Source organism: Arachis hypogaea, chromosome 19, assembly GCF_003086295.3.
Source record: "Arachis hypogaea cultivar Tifrunner chromosome 19, arahy.Tifrunner.gnm2.J5K5, whole genome shotgun sequence".
NCBI lineage: Eukaryota > Viridiplantae > Streptophyta > Magnoliopsida > Fabales > Fabaceae > Arachis > Arachis hypogaea.
In genome coordinates this window covers 121079542-121095353 of record NC_092054.1, presented here as the reverse complement: position 1 = coordinate 121095353, position 15812 = coordinate 121079542, and the positions used below count along the sequence as shown (strand labels likewise).

General features: G+C 32.2%; 2 non-coding genes across 3 annotated transcripts; both read left to right on the top strand.

The window, feature by feature from the left end:
- The first annotated feature begins 1126 nt into the window (after positions 1-1126).
- On the top strand, positions 1127-1234 carry LOC112780543 (small nucleolar RNA R71). The gene has a single exon (XR_003191372.1). It is a non-coding gene; the product is annotated as a small nucleolar RNA R71 (small nucleolar RNA).
- Positions 1235-12574: 11340 nt separating this feature from the next.
- On the top strand, positions 12575-14307 carry LOC112778667 (uncharacterized). 2 transcript variants are annotated; one of them, XR_011877844.1, is made up of 5 exons: positions 12575-12762; positions 13079-13208; positions 13309-13357; positions 13469-13651; positions 13879-14307. It is a non-coding gene; the product is annotated as an uncharacterized protein (transcript). The 2 variants fall into 2 exon arrangements; XR_011877843.1 differs by lacking the exon at positions 12575-12762 and adding an exon at positions 12845-12998.
- Positions 14308-15812: the final 1505 nt, after the last annotated feature.

Here is a 15812-nt window from a genome sequence, read left to right as displayed (position 1 = left end):
CTGGATGTCTACTTTCCAACGCAATTAAGAGCGCACCAATTGGGTTTCTGTAGCTCCAGAAAATCCATTTGGAGTGTAGGGAGGTCAGAATCCAATAGCATCTGCAGTCCTTCTTCAGCCTCTGAATCAGATTTTTGCTCAAGTCCCTCAATTTCAGCCAAAAATTACCTAAAATCACCGAAAAATACACAAACTCATAGTAAAGTCCAGAAATGTGATTTTTATTTAAAAACTATTAAAAATATTATAAAAATTAACTAAACCATACTAAAAACATACTAAAAACAATGCCAAAAAGCGTATAAATTATCCGCTCATCACAATACCAAACTTAAATTGTTGCTTGTCCCCAAGCAACTGAAAATCATAGTTATGGCCTTGCACTCTCTCTTGGGATTTTCTTTGGGGTATTGCTTGGGAGAGTACTTGGAGGAGTGTCAATAATCTTCTTACTCAGCTGACCTACATGTGCCTCTAAATTTCTAATGGATGACCTTGTTTCATTCATGAAACTTAGTGTGGTCTTGGATAGATCAGAGACTGTGGCTGCCAGGCCAGAATGGCTCTGTTCAGAGTTCTCTGTCTGTTGTTGAGAAGATGATGGAAAAGGCTTGCTATTGCTAAACCTATTTATTCCACCATTATTATTATTAAAGCCTTGATTAGGCTTCTGTTGATCCTTCCATGAGAAATTTGGATGATTTCTCTATGAAGGATTATAGGTGTTTCCATAGGGTTCTCCCATGTAATTCACCTCTGCCATTGCAGGGTTCTCAGGATCATAAGCTTCTTCTTCAGAAGATGCTTCCTTAGTACTGTTGGTTGCAGTTTGCAATCCATTCAGACTCTGAGAAATCATATTGACTTGTTGAGTCAATATTTTGTTCTGAGCCAATATGGCATTCAGAGTATCAATTTCAAGAACTCACTTCTTCTGAGGCGTCCCATTGTTCATAGGATTCCTCTTAGAGGTGTACATGAACTGGTTATTTGCAACTATTTCAATGAGTTCCTGAGCTTCTGCAGGGGTTTTCAAATGAAGAGATCCTCCTGCAGAATGGTCCAAAGACATTTTTGACAACTCAGACAGACCATCATAGAATATACATATGATGTTCCATTCTGGAAGCATGTCAGTAGGACACCTTTTGATCAGTTGCTTATATCTTTCCCAAGCTTCATAGAGGGATTCACCTTCCTTCTGTCTGAAGGTTTGGATTTCCATTCTAAGCTTGTTCACCTTTTGAAGTGGAAAGAATTTGGCCAGAAAAGTACTGACCAGCTTATCCCAAGAGTTCAGGCTATCCTTAGGTTGTGAATCCAACCATGTTCTAGCTCTGTCTCTTATAGCAAAAAGGAAAAGCAGAAGCCTGTAGACCTCGGGATCAACTCCATTGGTCTTGACAATGTCACAGACTTGCAAGAATTCAGCTAAAAACTGATGAGGATCTTCCATTAGAAGTCCATGAAACTTGCAGTTCTGCTGCATCAGAGAAACTAATTGAGGCTTAAGCTCAAAATTGTTTGCTCCAATTGTAGGGAGTGAGATGCTTCTTCCATAGAAGTTAGAAGAGGGTGCAATATAGTCACCAAGCATCTTCCTTGCATCTCCACCATTTTTATTAGGTTCGGCCATGTCTCCTTGTTTTTCGAAAATTTCTGTCAGGTCTTCTTCAGAGAGTTGTGCTTTAGCTTCCCTCAGCTTCCTCTTCAGAGTCCTTTCAGGTTCAGGAGAAGAAGATGGGTTTCGAATTTTGGGTGGGAGAGAAGTGTTAGTAGATAAATAAATAGAAGGAGATGTGAGAGGGGGAGAAAATTCGAATTTAATTTAAAATAAAAGGAAAATATTTTTGTTTTTATTTCAACTATAAGTTAAAATTCAAAAATTAAAAAGAGAAATAAAATTAAAATTAAAATTTGAAATAATTAGTTAATTAAAAAGAATTTTGAAAAAAAAGGGTGAGGAGTTTTCGAAATTTAGAGAGAGAAAATTAGTTAGGTAGTTTTGAAAAAGATAAGAATCAAACAAAGAGATGAGATTAATTGAAAAAGATTTGAAAATCAATTTTGAAAAGATAAGAAGTTAGAAAAGATTTTGAAATTGATTTTGAAGAAGATATGATTGAAATTTATTTTAAAAAGGATTTGAAAAAAAAATTAAAAAGATTTGATTTTGAAAATTGAAGTTAATTACTTGACTAACAAGAAACTAAAAGATATGATTCTAAAATTTAAAGATTGAACCTTTCTTAATAGGCAAGTAATAAACTTTAAAATTTTTTTGAATCAATCACATTAATTGTTAGTAAAGATTTTGAAATTATGAAATGAAATTAAGAAAAAGATTTTTAAAAAATTATTTTTAAAATTTTCGAAAATCATAAAAGAAAAATGAAAAAGATTTGATTTTTTTTTTTGAAAAAAGTTTTGAAAAGATAGGATTTTTAAATTGAAAATTTGACTTGACTCATAAGAAACAACTAAATTTTAAAAATTTTTTACTAAGTCAAACCAAATTTTCAAAATTCATGAAAAGAATAAGGGAAAGATATTTTTTTATTTTTGAATTTTTAATGAAGAAAGAGAAAAATAATAAAAAGACTCAAAACATGAAAATTATGGATCAAAACACACAATGCATGCAAGAACACTTTGAATGTCAAGATGAACACCAAGAACATTTTGAATGTCAAGATGAATATCAAGAACTTATTTTTGAAAATTTTTAAGAAAAGACACACATGCAAGACACCAAACTCAGAAATTTTCAATGTTCAGACACTAACAAATTGAAAATGCATATGAAAAACAAGAAAAGACACAAAACAAGAAAATGCAAAGATCAAACAAAGAAGATTATCAAGAACAACTTGAAGATCATGAAGACACATGCATGTATTTTTCAAAAATTTTTAGGAAAAATTAAAAAGATGCAAATAACACTAAACTTACAATTTGACACTAAACTCAAACAAGAAACATAAAAAAAAATTTTTGTCTTTATGATTTTATTAAATTTTTTTTGGCATTTTTCGAAAATTAATTTGAAAAAGAAAAATAAGGATTTCGAAATTTTTAATAAGAATGCCAGGAATCATGCAATGTTATTCTAAAACTCCGGTCCAGGAATTAGACATGGCTTACTAGCCAGCCAAGCTTTCAGTGAAAGCTTCGGTCCAAAACACTAGACATGGCCAATGGCCAGCCAAGCTTTAGCAGATCATTGCTTAGAACAGCTAAATTGATGAGAAAGACTGAGAAGCTCTTCTAAGGATAAGTGAAACCTCGGTCCAAAAGATTAGACATGGCTTAACAGCCAGCCAGGATTCAACATATCTCATGAAACTCTAGAATTCATTCTTAAAAATTTTGAAGAACAAAATAATTTTTTTTTGAAAACATTTTTTTTCGGAAATAAAAATAATAAAAACAAAAAGCTTAACATTAAAATAAAATTACCTAATCTGAGCAACAAGGTGAACCGTCAGTTGTCCAAACTAGAAAAATCTCCGGCAACGGCGCCAAAAATTTGGTGCACGAAATTGTGATCTCAATGGCGCCAAAAACTTGGTACGCACAATTATAATCTCAATTCTTCTTCACAACTTCGCACAACTAACCAGCAAGTGCACTGGGTCGTCCAAGTAATAAACTTTACGTGAGTAAGGGTCGATCCCACGGAGATTGTCAGCTTGAAGCAAGCTATGATCATCTTGTAAATCTCAGTCAGGCGGATTCAAATGGTTATGGATATTTGATAATTAAAATATAAATAAAATATAAAATAGGATAGAGATACTTATATAATTCATTGGTAGGAATTTCAGACAAGCGTGTGGAGATGCTTTGTTCCTTCTGATTCTCTGCTTTCCTATTGTCTTCATTCAATCCTTTTTACTCCTTTCCATGGCAAGCTGTATGTTGGGCATCACCGTTGTCAATGGCTACTTCCCGTCCTCTTAGTGAAAATGGTCCAAAATGCGCTGTCACCGCACGGCTAATCATCTGTCGGTTCTCGATCATGTTGGAATAGGATCCAGTGATCCTTTTGCGTCTGTCACTACGCCCAACACTCGCGAGTTTGAAGCTCGTCACAGCCATCCCATCCCAGATCCTACTCGGAATACCACAGACAAGGTTTAGACTTTTCAGATCTCAAGAATGGCCGCCAATAATTCTAGCTTATACCACGAAGACTCCGATCTTTTGGAAAGGAGGCTAAGAGATAAACGCTCAAGCTAAGGTAGAACGGGAGTGGTTGTCAGGCACGCGTTCATAGGTTGAGAATAGTGATGAGTGTCACGGATCATCACATTCATCATGTTGAAGTGCAAGCGAATATCTTAGAATAGGAATAAGCTTGAATTGAATGGAAAAACAATAATACTTTGCATTAATTCATGAGGAACAGCAGAGCTCCACACCTTAATCTATGGGGTGTAGAAACTTCACTGTTGAAAATACATAAGTGATAGTGGTCCAGGCATGGCAGAATGGCCAGCCTCTAAATGTCTAAGATAGCATAAAACTGATCAAAGATCTCCATACAATAGTAAAAAGTCCTATTTATACTAAACTAGTTACTAGGGTTTACAGAGATAAGTAAATGATGCAGAAATTCACTTCCGGGGCCCACGTGGTGTGTGCTTGGGCTGTGCATTGAGCTTTCATGTGTAGAGACTCTTTTTGGAGTTAAACGCCAGGTTGTAGCCTGTTTCTGGCGTTTAACTCTGATTTGCAACCTGTTTCTCGCGTTTAACTCTAGAATAGGGCAGGGAGTTGGTGTTTGAATGCCAGTTTGCATCGTCAAAACTCGTGCAAAGTATAGACTATTATATGTTGCTGGAAAGCCCTGGATGTCTACTTTCTAACGCAATTGAGAATGCACCAATTGGGTTTTTGTAGCTCCAAAAAATCTATTTCGAGTGCAGGGAGGTCAGAATCCAACAGCATCTGCCGTCCTTCTTCAGCCTCTGAATCAGATTTTTGCTCAAGTCTCTCAATTTTAGCCAGAAATTACCTGAAATCACAGAAAAATACACAAACTCATAGTAAAGTCCAGAAATGTGATTTTTATTTAAAAACTAATAAAAATATAATAAAAATTAACTAAAACACACTAAAAACATACTAAAAACAATGCCAAAAAACGTATAAATTATCCGCTCATCACGCGATAGCCACGACATGCTGCATTTGCCACTCCTTTCAGAAAATTTTGGATTTAATTCGAATGAGTTTTAGGTGATTCCTAAAATTTCTCCTTTTACAATTAATCAATTGCAACAATGATAATCACCCGCACTTTTATTCCAATCAGTAAAAATTTTTTGGTTTCTCATATAAAAAAATCATCAATTAATGATGTTAATAGTAAGCTTTTCCTGGTTTCGTTTCTCTCTATCATTGAAAAAAATTGATTACTAAAGGAGAAATCTAAAGTTTAAAATAAATATGTACATGGTGTAACACCTTACCACACTGAATCTTATGCTTAAGTCATAAAACAGAATTGATAAGATATTACGACCTCTAAAAATAAAATCATATATATAATAATAGTGAAAAAGATCTTTAACTATGAGTCTTTGAAGAAAAGGGTAAAGCAAATCGTTAAATTGAAAAGCGCAATACTTACAAAACGATAAAGTAAGCGAATCAAAGTAGAAGATAGCTAACACGGATATATATATATATATATATATATATATATATATATATATATATATATATATATATATATATATATATATATACTCACACACATACATACAAAAGAGTGCCAAAATACAGATAACAAAGCTCAAGACTCGGCTCGCGAAAGTAACCGGTCCGAGCATATATATATATATATATATATATATATATATATATATATATATATATATATATACTGTATTAATTCCTCTTAGAGGTTATTTTAGAGAAATAGGTTCTGTAACTCTGTATTTTAGGTTTTTTTTGGGTTGTCATATATATATATATATATATATATATATATATATATATATATATATATATATATATATATATATATATATATATATATATAAACAGTGGAGATAATAAGTATCTATATAATTACATATAACCAAAATAAAGTCCCAAGAGATAAGAATCTTCGCTAACTCAAAAGCTTCCAGCATGCCTCAGCGAGGAGTCTCACGTCCTGCATCTGAAAACCACAAAATCCGCATGGAGTGAGAACCAGAGATTCTCAGCATGGTAACAGTGCCCATATATCTAACATGTAATGTTCTGAGAAAGCCGAAGGTACTCCTAGAACTTTCGACATATAATTAAAATCTTGTTAACATAACTAAACCATGAAAATGAAATAGGCAACTAGCTAAGGGTCTTTACTCTATCTAAAACTCCCCTTTCCAACTCCTCCGAACCTCCCAACCGACACCGGAATTTGATATTACAAACACAATTATTTCACGCAAGGAAATCACAAATAGAAAGCAGATACAGCAGATAAACAGGTAACAAGTAGTGATGCAATCAATTAGGCATTCCAAACAAAACATACCAAACAAACATATAGATGCATATGATGCATGCCTGTCCTATTGGCTGATGTGTCTCATCTGTCAGTTATAAAGCCAACCCGACATATCTGGTAGCTAACCCGGACACAGTCTCTCTATTGCGCTTTAATACCATTAGAGAAAATTTGTACCCTGTCACCATTAGAGGGTATCTGTGCCCTGTCACAATTAGAGGGTATGTATGCCATGTCATCATTAGAGAATGCCTTGTCATCCTTACAACCAAAGAGAGAAACACAAGCATACTCATCCAACATTTTTCATCATGATTCATTTACCACATTCATTCATTAATCATATATGCATCTCCGGCATACTCGCCATATTTTCAAGCTTCCTCAATTAATCATAATCATTTAATCATCAATCAGATTTCAGTAATAATTCTTCTTTTATTTTCTTTTACATTCATTCATTCATTCACTCATTTTTTAAACTTTCTTCATCTCCAAGTTACCACTCCTCCCTATCTTTTTCTCACCACTCAAAATACAACTAAGTTTTAGGGGCTAAAAGAGTAAAAATAGAGGTTTAGAGGTTTGAAATTAGGTTTTAAAACACAAAATCCACTTTGCTGAAAATAGGGGTCACGCGTGGGCCACGCGTACGCATGGGCGTGCATTTTTGTTTCCTCGCGTACGCGAGCTACCCAACCCAAAAAGGTTGGTCGCGTCGCGTGCAGGTGGTCGCGTACACAACCCCTCAAAAATCACTGTTCGCGTACGCAAGCACCCTGCTCACGTATGCAAAATGCCCAACCCGAAGAGGTTGGTCATGTCGCATGTAGTAGTCGCGTACACAAGCTGTGCAGAACAGCAAAAGTGTTAATGCTACAGAATATTCAATTTTGCACTCCAAACTTTTGACGCTCATAACTTATTCGTTTTAAAATATTTTTCACCCGTTCTTCGAACGGCGTAAACTTCACGGACCCAATTTTCATATGAAATAATTTTAAAACAATTTGGGATCCGGAAGCCAAGTTATGACTCGCCAAAATTTGGCTAAAAATTAAATTTACACAAAATCCTCAAACCTCTATTTTCAAAACCTACCAATTCCTAGTCTTTTAAAACCAACCAAAACCTCATCCATATGTCACACAAAGTGGATGGCCTCGTTAATGTCACACACAATTTCTTGCACACACAAAAGTTCATATGGACATGGTTTTCCGCACTAGCGATAGCTCGCATACATGAGATACTATTGTGTACGGGAGATGAATTTTGCCACATTCCATATTAATGAAGCATGTGTCCCAAGCCCCACTACCCCCTCCACTGATGTGGCTTCTGAAGAAGAAAAGAGAAATTTAAAGGGATGAGGAGTTAAGTTTCCATTAGGTTAGTTTTAGGTTTTAGAGTAATTTTAAAGATAGAAGTTTTCCATTCTCTGTAGGATTTTAGTTTTCTTCTTTAAGTTTAGTCTCTAAAATTAAACTTTATTATTAGTTATTTAAATTTTCTGCATGATTTAAGACACAAAGTTCATATCCTTCAAGTTCTAGGTGGTTTGTACTTTATTTTTATAATACTTTGTTTAGGTTTATGAATGCTTAGCTTGTTGATTGAAATCTTTATTTGAATATTATGAATGATTACCTATTAATTATCTTGCATTTATGTTTAGTTAAATATTTTTTATTTTTTGTTCAATTTAAGTAAAGTTAGGATTTTGTTCTTAAATATTCCAATGTTAATTAAGTTTTATTTGTGCACTTTAAGTACTTGATGAAATGTCTCTAATTATTATGAAGTAGAATTCCTGTTTTTGCCTTATGGATAAAATTCAGGAAAGTCTTGCGTTCAATTCTATTTTGTTATGATATTATTTCTCCCAAAAGTTTAAGTTGATAAGAGAAGATAACATGAATGATTATATCGTTAACACATTCCTTTAAGAAAGAGTCTCTTTTGGATTTTTTTGCATATTTTTTTTTCTTTAGACACTACTAGAAAACTAGTTATTACAGACGGATATTTTCGACGGATTTTCTCCCATGGAAATACAGACAAAATTTGTGAGAGATTTTTTTTTGGAAAAAAAATGAATTAGCATAAATTACAGATGGAAAAGATAATCCGTGGATAATTCTGTCGGAAAAATTAATTTTTTTTCGTGGGAAATGGTTACCGATGGAAAATCCATCTATAATTAAATGGACAAAAACGCTGTATTTTATTAAATTATTACAGACAGAAAATCTGTCTATAATTTAAAATTTTCCGTCGGAAATGTTGATATTATGCGTTTATGATCGTTTGTGCCCGAGCTCCATTCATTCACAGCACCAAATCAAACGAGCTAAACCTAGCATTCCCCTCTCCGTCGACGAGCTTCTTCTTCTCATTTCCTCACCCACAGCGCCACCATCGGCCACCCTAACCGCCGCAGCTACCTTCTCCTTCTTCTCCTCTTTTTTAAACACTGAACCAGTAGAACACAGCCCCTGTCCCTATCGTTCTTTCTCGTTCACAAAACAAAGCAAGCTCAAGCTCCACCACCACCTCCCCTCAAGCTCGCATATCTTCTCAGTGCTACAGCCATCATCTCCTCCAGTCAATGTCGCAACTATCTTCGCACAAGCCCTAGCTCTGTGGCAACCAAAATCAGTTCCTCCGCCAGCTGCGGTTCCACCTCTCTCTTTCCCCCTGTTCGTACCGTAGAGACCAGGTTTTGGTTTTAAAATTCTTTAAATTTCTGTTGAGTTCAATTAATTTTGTTTAGTTAGTTTGATTTTAGTAATTAGTTTAGTTAGATTTATTTTCTGATTAGTGAATTTTTAGGTTGTTAAAATAGGATTAGATTAGGTTTTGATTCTGAATAGCTGAGAAATGTTTAAAATAGAATTTTTAGGTTGGTTTCTTATTAGTTAGATTTGAGACATTATTACATGAAATTGGTACATGAATGCAAATTTTTAAACTAAAAATAGTTAAAAAGGTACTGCTTTTACAACCATGTTAAAATTGATGCTTGGTTGGTGAGTAAAAAGCATCTTTTAAAAATTAGAAGCAGCCTAATTGCATTTTATGTCTCAATTACAGCATGCATATAGAGATGGTCGTCTTGAGGAGGTAGTTCTGCGACATCTTGGAGCTGTAGATGGTAATACAGTGATTGCCAAAGATATCAGGTTGCTTTTGTGCTCCTTTATTGTTCTATAGTTTATGGCCTTCTGCTTTTTGACTTTAGATTCCTTTCTGTTATGTTTTTGTTCATTTACTAACAAAATACATGATGATATCTGCTACCAATTCTTTCTGACTTCTGTAGCTGATTGGTAGAAGTCATTAGAAGTCATAAGGTTTCTACTTTCTACTGATTTGTTTTTTCGTTTCATCTTGCTTTGGTTTGGTGCATTATCTACTAGGTGATGGGTTCAAATGCTGGAAATGGTGGTGCTTGATTCACAGCTTAACTATTGCCAATGGGTTCAAATTACTATTAACAATAGAGATCTTTTGATTATTTTACTGATTGGTTTATATTTGATAAAAATATTGCTACGGTTTGTTAAAAAATTCTAAGGCAATAGTTATTAATTCTTTTATATAGACAATGTTACCCATTTATCGCTATGTTTAATGCCTTATGCAGTTTATATACTTGTGTTGTTTCTCAGGTTATCCACTTGATAATATTAAACATTTCTCTGACAAAGAATTGAGAATGACTAGTGATAATTATCATCCAAGCAATAAGACAGGAGGACGAGATTTTGGAATTGAATGTAAGAATAACTCATGTATAAGTTGAATGTGGTGGATAGTTTTCTAATTTTATTTTGATATTATTGGATATTAGGGAAATCATTTGTAAGTGTATAACAGTATTAAGAGAGTTCTTGGTCATGTACTGTGAAACTTTGCTTATTGCTGCTTAGGTAATTTGAGATCAAAGTGTTGGTTTCTTCAAAAGAATTCTTCAATGAGCTCTGTGACTTCCTAAGCTCTAGCCCTGTTATTGCAATGGTTACAGCTTACACCTTACAATTTATAACTGACTCTTCCTATTTCTTACTTTTGGAATCAAACACAAAATACAAAACAATATGTTATTGTTTCTAGACTAGTCTGATTTTCCCTTAAATTCATGAAACAGGTTTGGGAAGGAGAAGGAGTCATAACTTATGGCCGAAAATTAATTGGAATATTTTGTTTCAATACAACAATAAATCAAATGGAATCTCAACCATACTATTGAAATAGATTCATGATAATGACACTGCAAGTTCATTTATTTACAAGTATGAGTTAAGTAACTTTTTTTCCCAATTTATATTTACCATCTTGAGTGAAACTTATAGTGAGTTTAGTATTTAGTAATAGTAGACATCATGAATAGGAGACCGGAACTTGAAGTTTTGACTTTTAAGCTATATATATATATATATATATATATATATATATATATATATATATATATATATATATATATCCAAGAATTGAATATTATTATATACTCTCATCAAATATATGTTTTGTGTTGGACAATGAAAAATACTTGTGGACCGTGTTGGAGTAACATTATTATTGTTATGTCAAAATAGCATTTCCATGTACTATAAATTTTTTTGTACTGATTCAAGCAATTGCGAACTAATAAGTATTAACAGATGCTCATAATTTTCTCTGCAGCAATAGTAGGAATTAATATAACTAATAAGTTTTTTTATCATTTTAAAGTTATAAAAGTTCATTTCTGTGCATTAAGAATGTAACATTTATACTCTTGATTATTTTGTTAATTGCATGTAGCATATGACTCTCTGAATTTTCTTTTTGCAGGTAGATATCAAAGTGTCTCCAGGATCTCATGCTGATGAAATATTAGGTGAAGCTACCATTTCCCTTTGTTTTTCAGCGTTTAGCATGAGGATTCTGGGGTTACTACTCCACCTTGAATTTTAATATGAATACTTTATGTTCCATGTTTTCTCTGTTAAAAACTATGCTCAATCCTAATCATAACACAAGTTTTGGATTTTACTAATTTTCTGTTGTTGCAGTGAATAAGTAGTTAAATGATAAAGAGAGAGTTGTTGCTGCCTTGGAGAATCCTTTGATTTTTGCTTATTAAGCAAAACAAGTAACTTCAAATGTAGACATTCATGCCAAAATTAACAGTAAACTTGCACCAAGAGATTTCTAGTAAAAATATTTCTTGGTCAAGAATAACCCAAACAATGACCGTGGTGTCAACAAGGATAGATCCAGAAATATTATCATGGGGGCCAATAACATATATAATATTAAAAAATTATGCAAAAATTATATAATATAAAATGTATTACAAAAATATACCGAGAATATATTTTAAAATACAAAAAATATGTATGTACTTTTTATTAACGAAGTGGTCGATTTTTCGTATCATAAAATTTATCGATAATAGAATTTGTGTCAAATTTTTTAGCAATTTTCTTTTTAACATAATTAAAAGACAATTAGCAAGAAATTCATCTTTCATTTTGTTTCTGAGTTATATTCTTCACAATATTCATAGCTGAAAAAGATCTCTCAGTTGTAGTAGTTGAAACATAGAGAATTAATACCAAATGAATCAAGAAGGACGCTTACAAGAAGGAAAAAATTCATTTTATGAGATTTGAAAAATGTTATTTAATTTAAAAATATTAGTAATACTATCTTTTCAGATTTTTTTAATATTGTTACTTACTTTTTAGATATTAGAAATCATTAATATTTAAGTTAGATTAGACTTTTATTTATATTAAACTAAATACTAAATAATTTTTTAAAAAATTAAATCATACTTAATAACTTATTACTATTAATCTTTTTTTAAAAAAGCTGGGGGGCCGAGGCCTCCACTTCCCCCCCCCCCCCTAATGTCTGTCCCTGGGTGTCAACTGATTAGAATTAGAAATGTTATAGTTAGAACAACATAATTCGTATGTTCAAATTTTAAACTATTTGAATGTAGTGGATTCTATACAATTTTTCTTTATGATGAATGATTCCTCTATTTGTTAACCCAGCTGACTTATGTAGGGATTAAAAATTTTAAACTATTTGAATGTAGTGGATTCTATACAATTTTTCTTTATGATGAATGATTCCTCTATTTGTTAACCCAGCTGACTTATGTAGGGATTAAAATCAGAATTGGAGAAAGCTTCCCCTGCTTTGGGCCATAGTGCTATCTACTTGAAAGAATCACGCATCAATGCCTTGCCAAGGTTGGCATTCAGTTTTGGATATGATATTTTTTAGATTTTGGCTTTTTGTTTACTTTAGTCTACACCACATGAATGTGATCTCAGAATGAGTACATTTTAATGTAGCATGATGTAGCCTCCATTGTATTAGGGTGTAGTTGTATTTTCCCTTGGTATACGATAGTGCATCTCTTGGTTGAGCTTCATTTCTTCATTGCTAATTACTATTTGCTCAGCCAGCAGCTAATCTTGATATGGTTCACTATTTTGCATATTATTAATTTAAAGATATCAATTTTTATTTTGTTGATCACTAATCTGAGTTTGTTAATGATAGGGTCTATGTTCTCACTCTGGGCATTTTACTTTAGCTCCTAAGAGATGAGGAAGGAAAAAATCTTGGTCTGAAAGGCAGTGAGAAAAGCTCAGTTCAAAAAGATAACAATGAAAAAATGGCAGATGCAGAGGTAAGGAAACTTAGACTCCCATTCCATACCATATGACACACATACCTTATTGTGCATAACTAGCTATAAGCCATACCCTTAATTTTTTTCATTAATTCAGGGATCTTCAAATGGAGGAGGCGAGCCATCTGTAGCTCCAATGGAAGAGGGTAAAATTGACCAAATTCCTCTTTCTGCTATCTTCTTCGTTTCCTTTTTGTTTCTTTTTCCCTATTATCAATCCTCTTGCTGCTTCTGACACTCATTATCTGTGTCCATAGGTGAAAAAGTAACGCATATGACTGGAATATATGATTTGGTTGCCGTATTGACCCACAAGGGTAGAAGTGCTGATTCGGGACATTATGTTGGTTGGGTCAAGCAAGAACATGGTGTGTGAAAATTCTGTTCTTTATCTCAAAATTTTGTTGGTTGTCCCCACCACAACTTTCAACCCCTCTCAGGTAATTCTGTTCTTTATCTTAGAATAATGATCACAATTTATATTACCATGACTACTACGATGTCAGAAATGTAGAAATAGTAGACAGCTGCCACCCTTTTTTATGTGTCTTGTTCACGAGGTGAGATGATACTGATAATTAGAGGCGGCGACATTGCTTATCGACCTTTGGTCAATTTGTCATTAAATCATTATATGGTATTTCATAACATGTGATTTTCGAAACAGATAATGTCATTATGGACTGGTTACAAAATATATCTGAAAAAGGATAAGAGAAGGAACAAAAAGGCAAAGTTTTCTTGTGAGGAAAGCAGTGATGATGAAGAAAAAGAAGCAGCAGTAAGAGCAAGTGAAGTGAATTTTGCAGATAAGATAAGTGGAATTAACACAAGACCTCCTTCACCAACTTCATCTATTAATTATTAGAGCAGCAAAAATTGTTCAAATAAGTTAGGAAATTGAATAAGAGTTGCTTGCAACATAGGTCTTTCAATTTACTAGTATGAGAAAAATCATTTAGAGCCCTTTGGATACCCATTAACAACTTTTAATTTATTCAATACACTTTGTTGATGTATGTTTGTTACTTATTATTATAGTTGATGTATCAATACACTTTGTTTATATTTTGAATTATATTGACTTGCTTGTTTATAGTACTTTTCTTTTAGTTTGATAGTACAATGAATTTAATTATTTTTGAAATATTATAAATATTCAAATACAAATTAGATAAAAATTTGCATTAAATTTATATTTATTTTGTATGAAAACAAGTTTATTTTGCAATAAAAAAATCTAAAAAAATTCTATTTTACCTTACTGACAGATTTACGGACGGATTTTCTGTCTGTATTCAGAGTGTGGGATGATTTTCCAAGGTTCAAATTACAGACGAAAAATCTGTCGAAAAATCTGTTGCCAATTAACGACGGAAAATCCGTCTATAATTACTGACGAAAAATCCGTCGAAAAGTTTACCGTTTCAGGGAAATGGAGGGGAGAATTTACCGAGGAAAAATTTGTCGATAACTGGTAAAAATCCGTCGGTAATTTTTCGACGAAAAAAATCCGTCAGTAAATAATTTTTGACGAAGCTTTTACAGAAGGATAAAATCTGTCGGTAACCAAAAATCCGTTTGTAATAAAAACTAAATCTGTTTATAAATCTTTCTGTATTAAGCAATTTTTTAATTGTGAGATCAAACTCTACACATTTTAAACATAAATTAATAGAATAAAATAACATAAATAATTATATTTCTAACCTACTTAATGATTAATGAATTAGAGCAGTTGAATTAATATAATTAACATGTGACTTTAATTATCTTTACACGTTATTAATGGTCGACTTCTTAAGATGATTTATTAATTAAGTTGAGAAATTCTAATAGATTTTTTATATTATTATTGGTAAACTTATTATGATAATTTACTCTAATTACATTAATATCATTCATAATTTATGATTAATGAGATTTATATATAAATAAGGCTGAATCTCAACAACTCTATTGTATTTCGGACCCTTTTTTCTGCATTGTAATATTATTGGTTATGTTGTGCTATATGACTGCGATGTTGTTATGTATAATACATAAATGTATGTATGATTATGTGTGTTTACTATTGAGCAGTGCAGCATTATCATATTATTTGTAACATTTGGCTCTCCATGAAACAAGAGTCTCTAGCCTAATAATAATAATAAAAGAACGAAAATGTCTGATAACCAAAGAAAATCAGCCAAAAACAGCCATAAATTATCTTATTTAGCATTCAACCAATTATACAAGAGATTTTTTGTATAGCAATACTTTGATTTCCAATTTAGGCAGAACTCTTAGATTATTTATCTATTACATCACAATCATTTATCTCATAAATTAAATATAATATTGTTATTAAAAAATTAATAACAAAAAAACTAATTAAAAGCCTTTTAAAAAGAGGAGAAGTAAACTTTTTCTATTAATGTATCGCCTTTTTAAAATTTACTATCAAAATATCACTCTTTTAAAATTAATTATTTAAATGTTTCTTTTACATTATTATAATTAATTATAATATAAAATAGCATATTAAATGTCATCCTAACTAAAAAATAGTATTTAGATAATAGTTTCAAAATAAAAACATTTATAATAAGTTTTGGA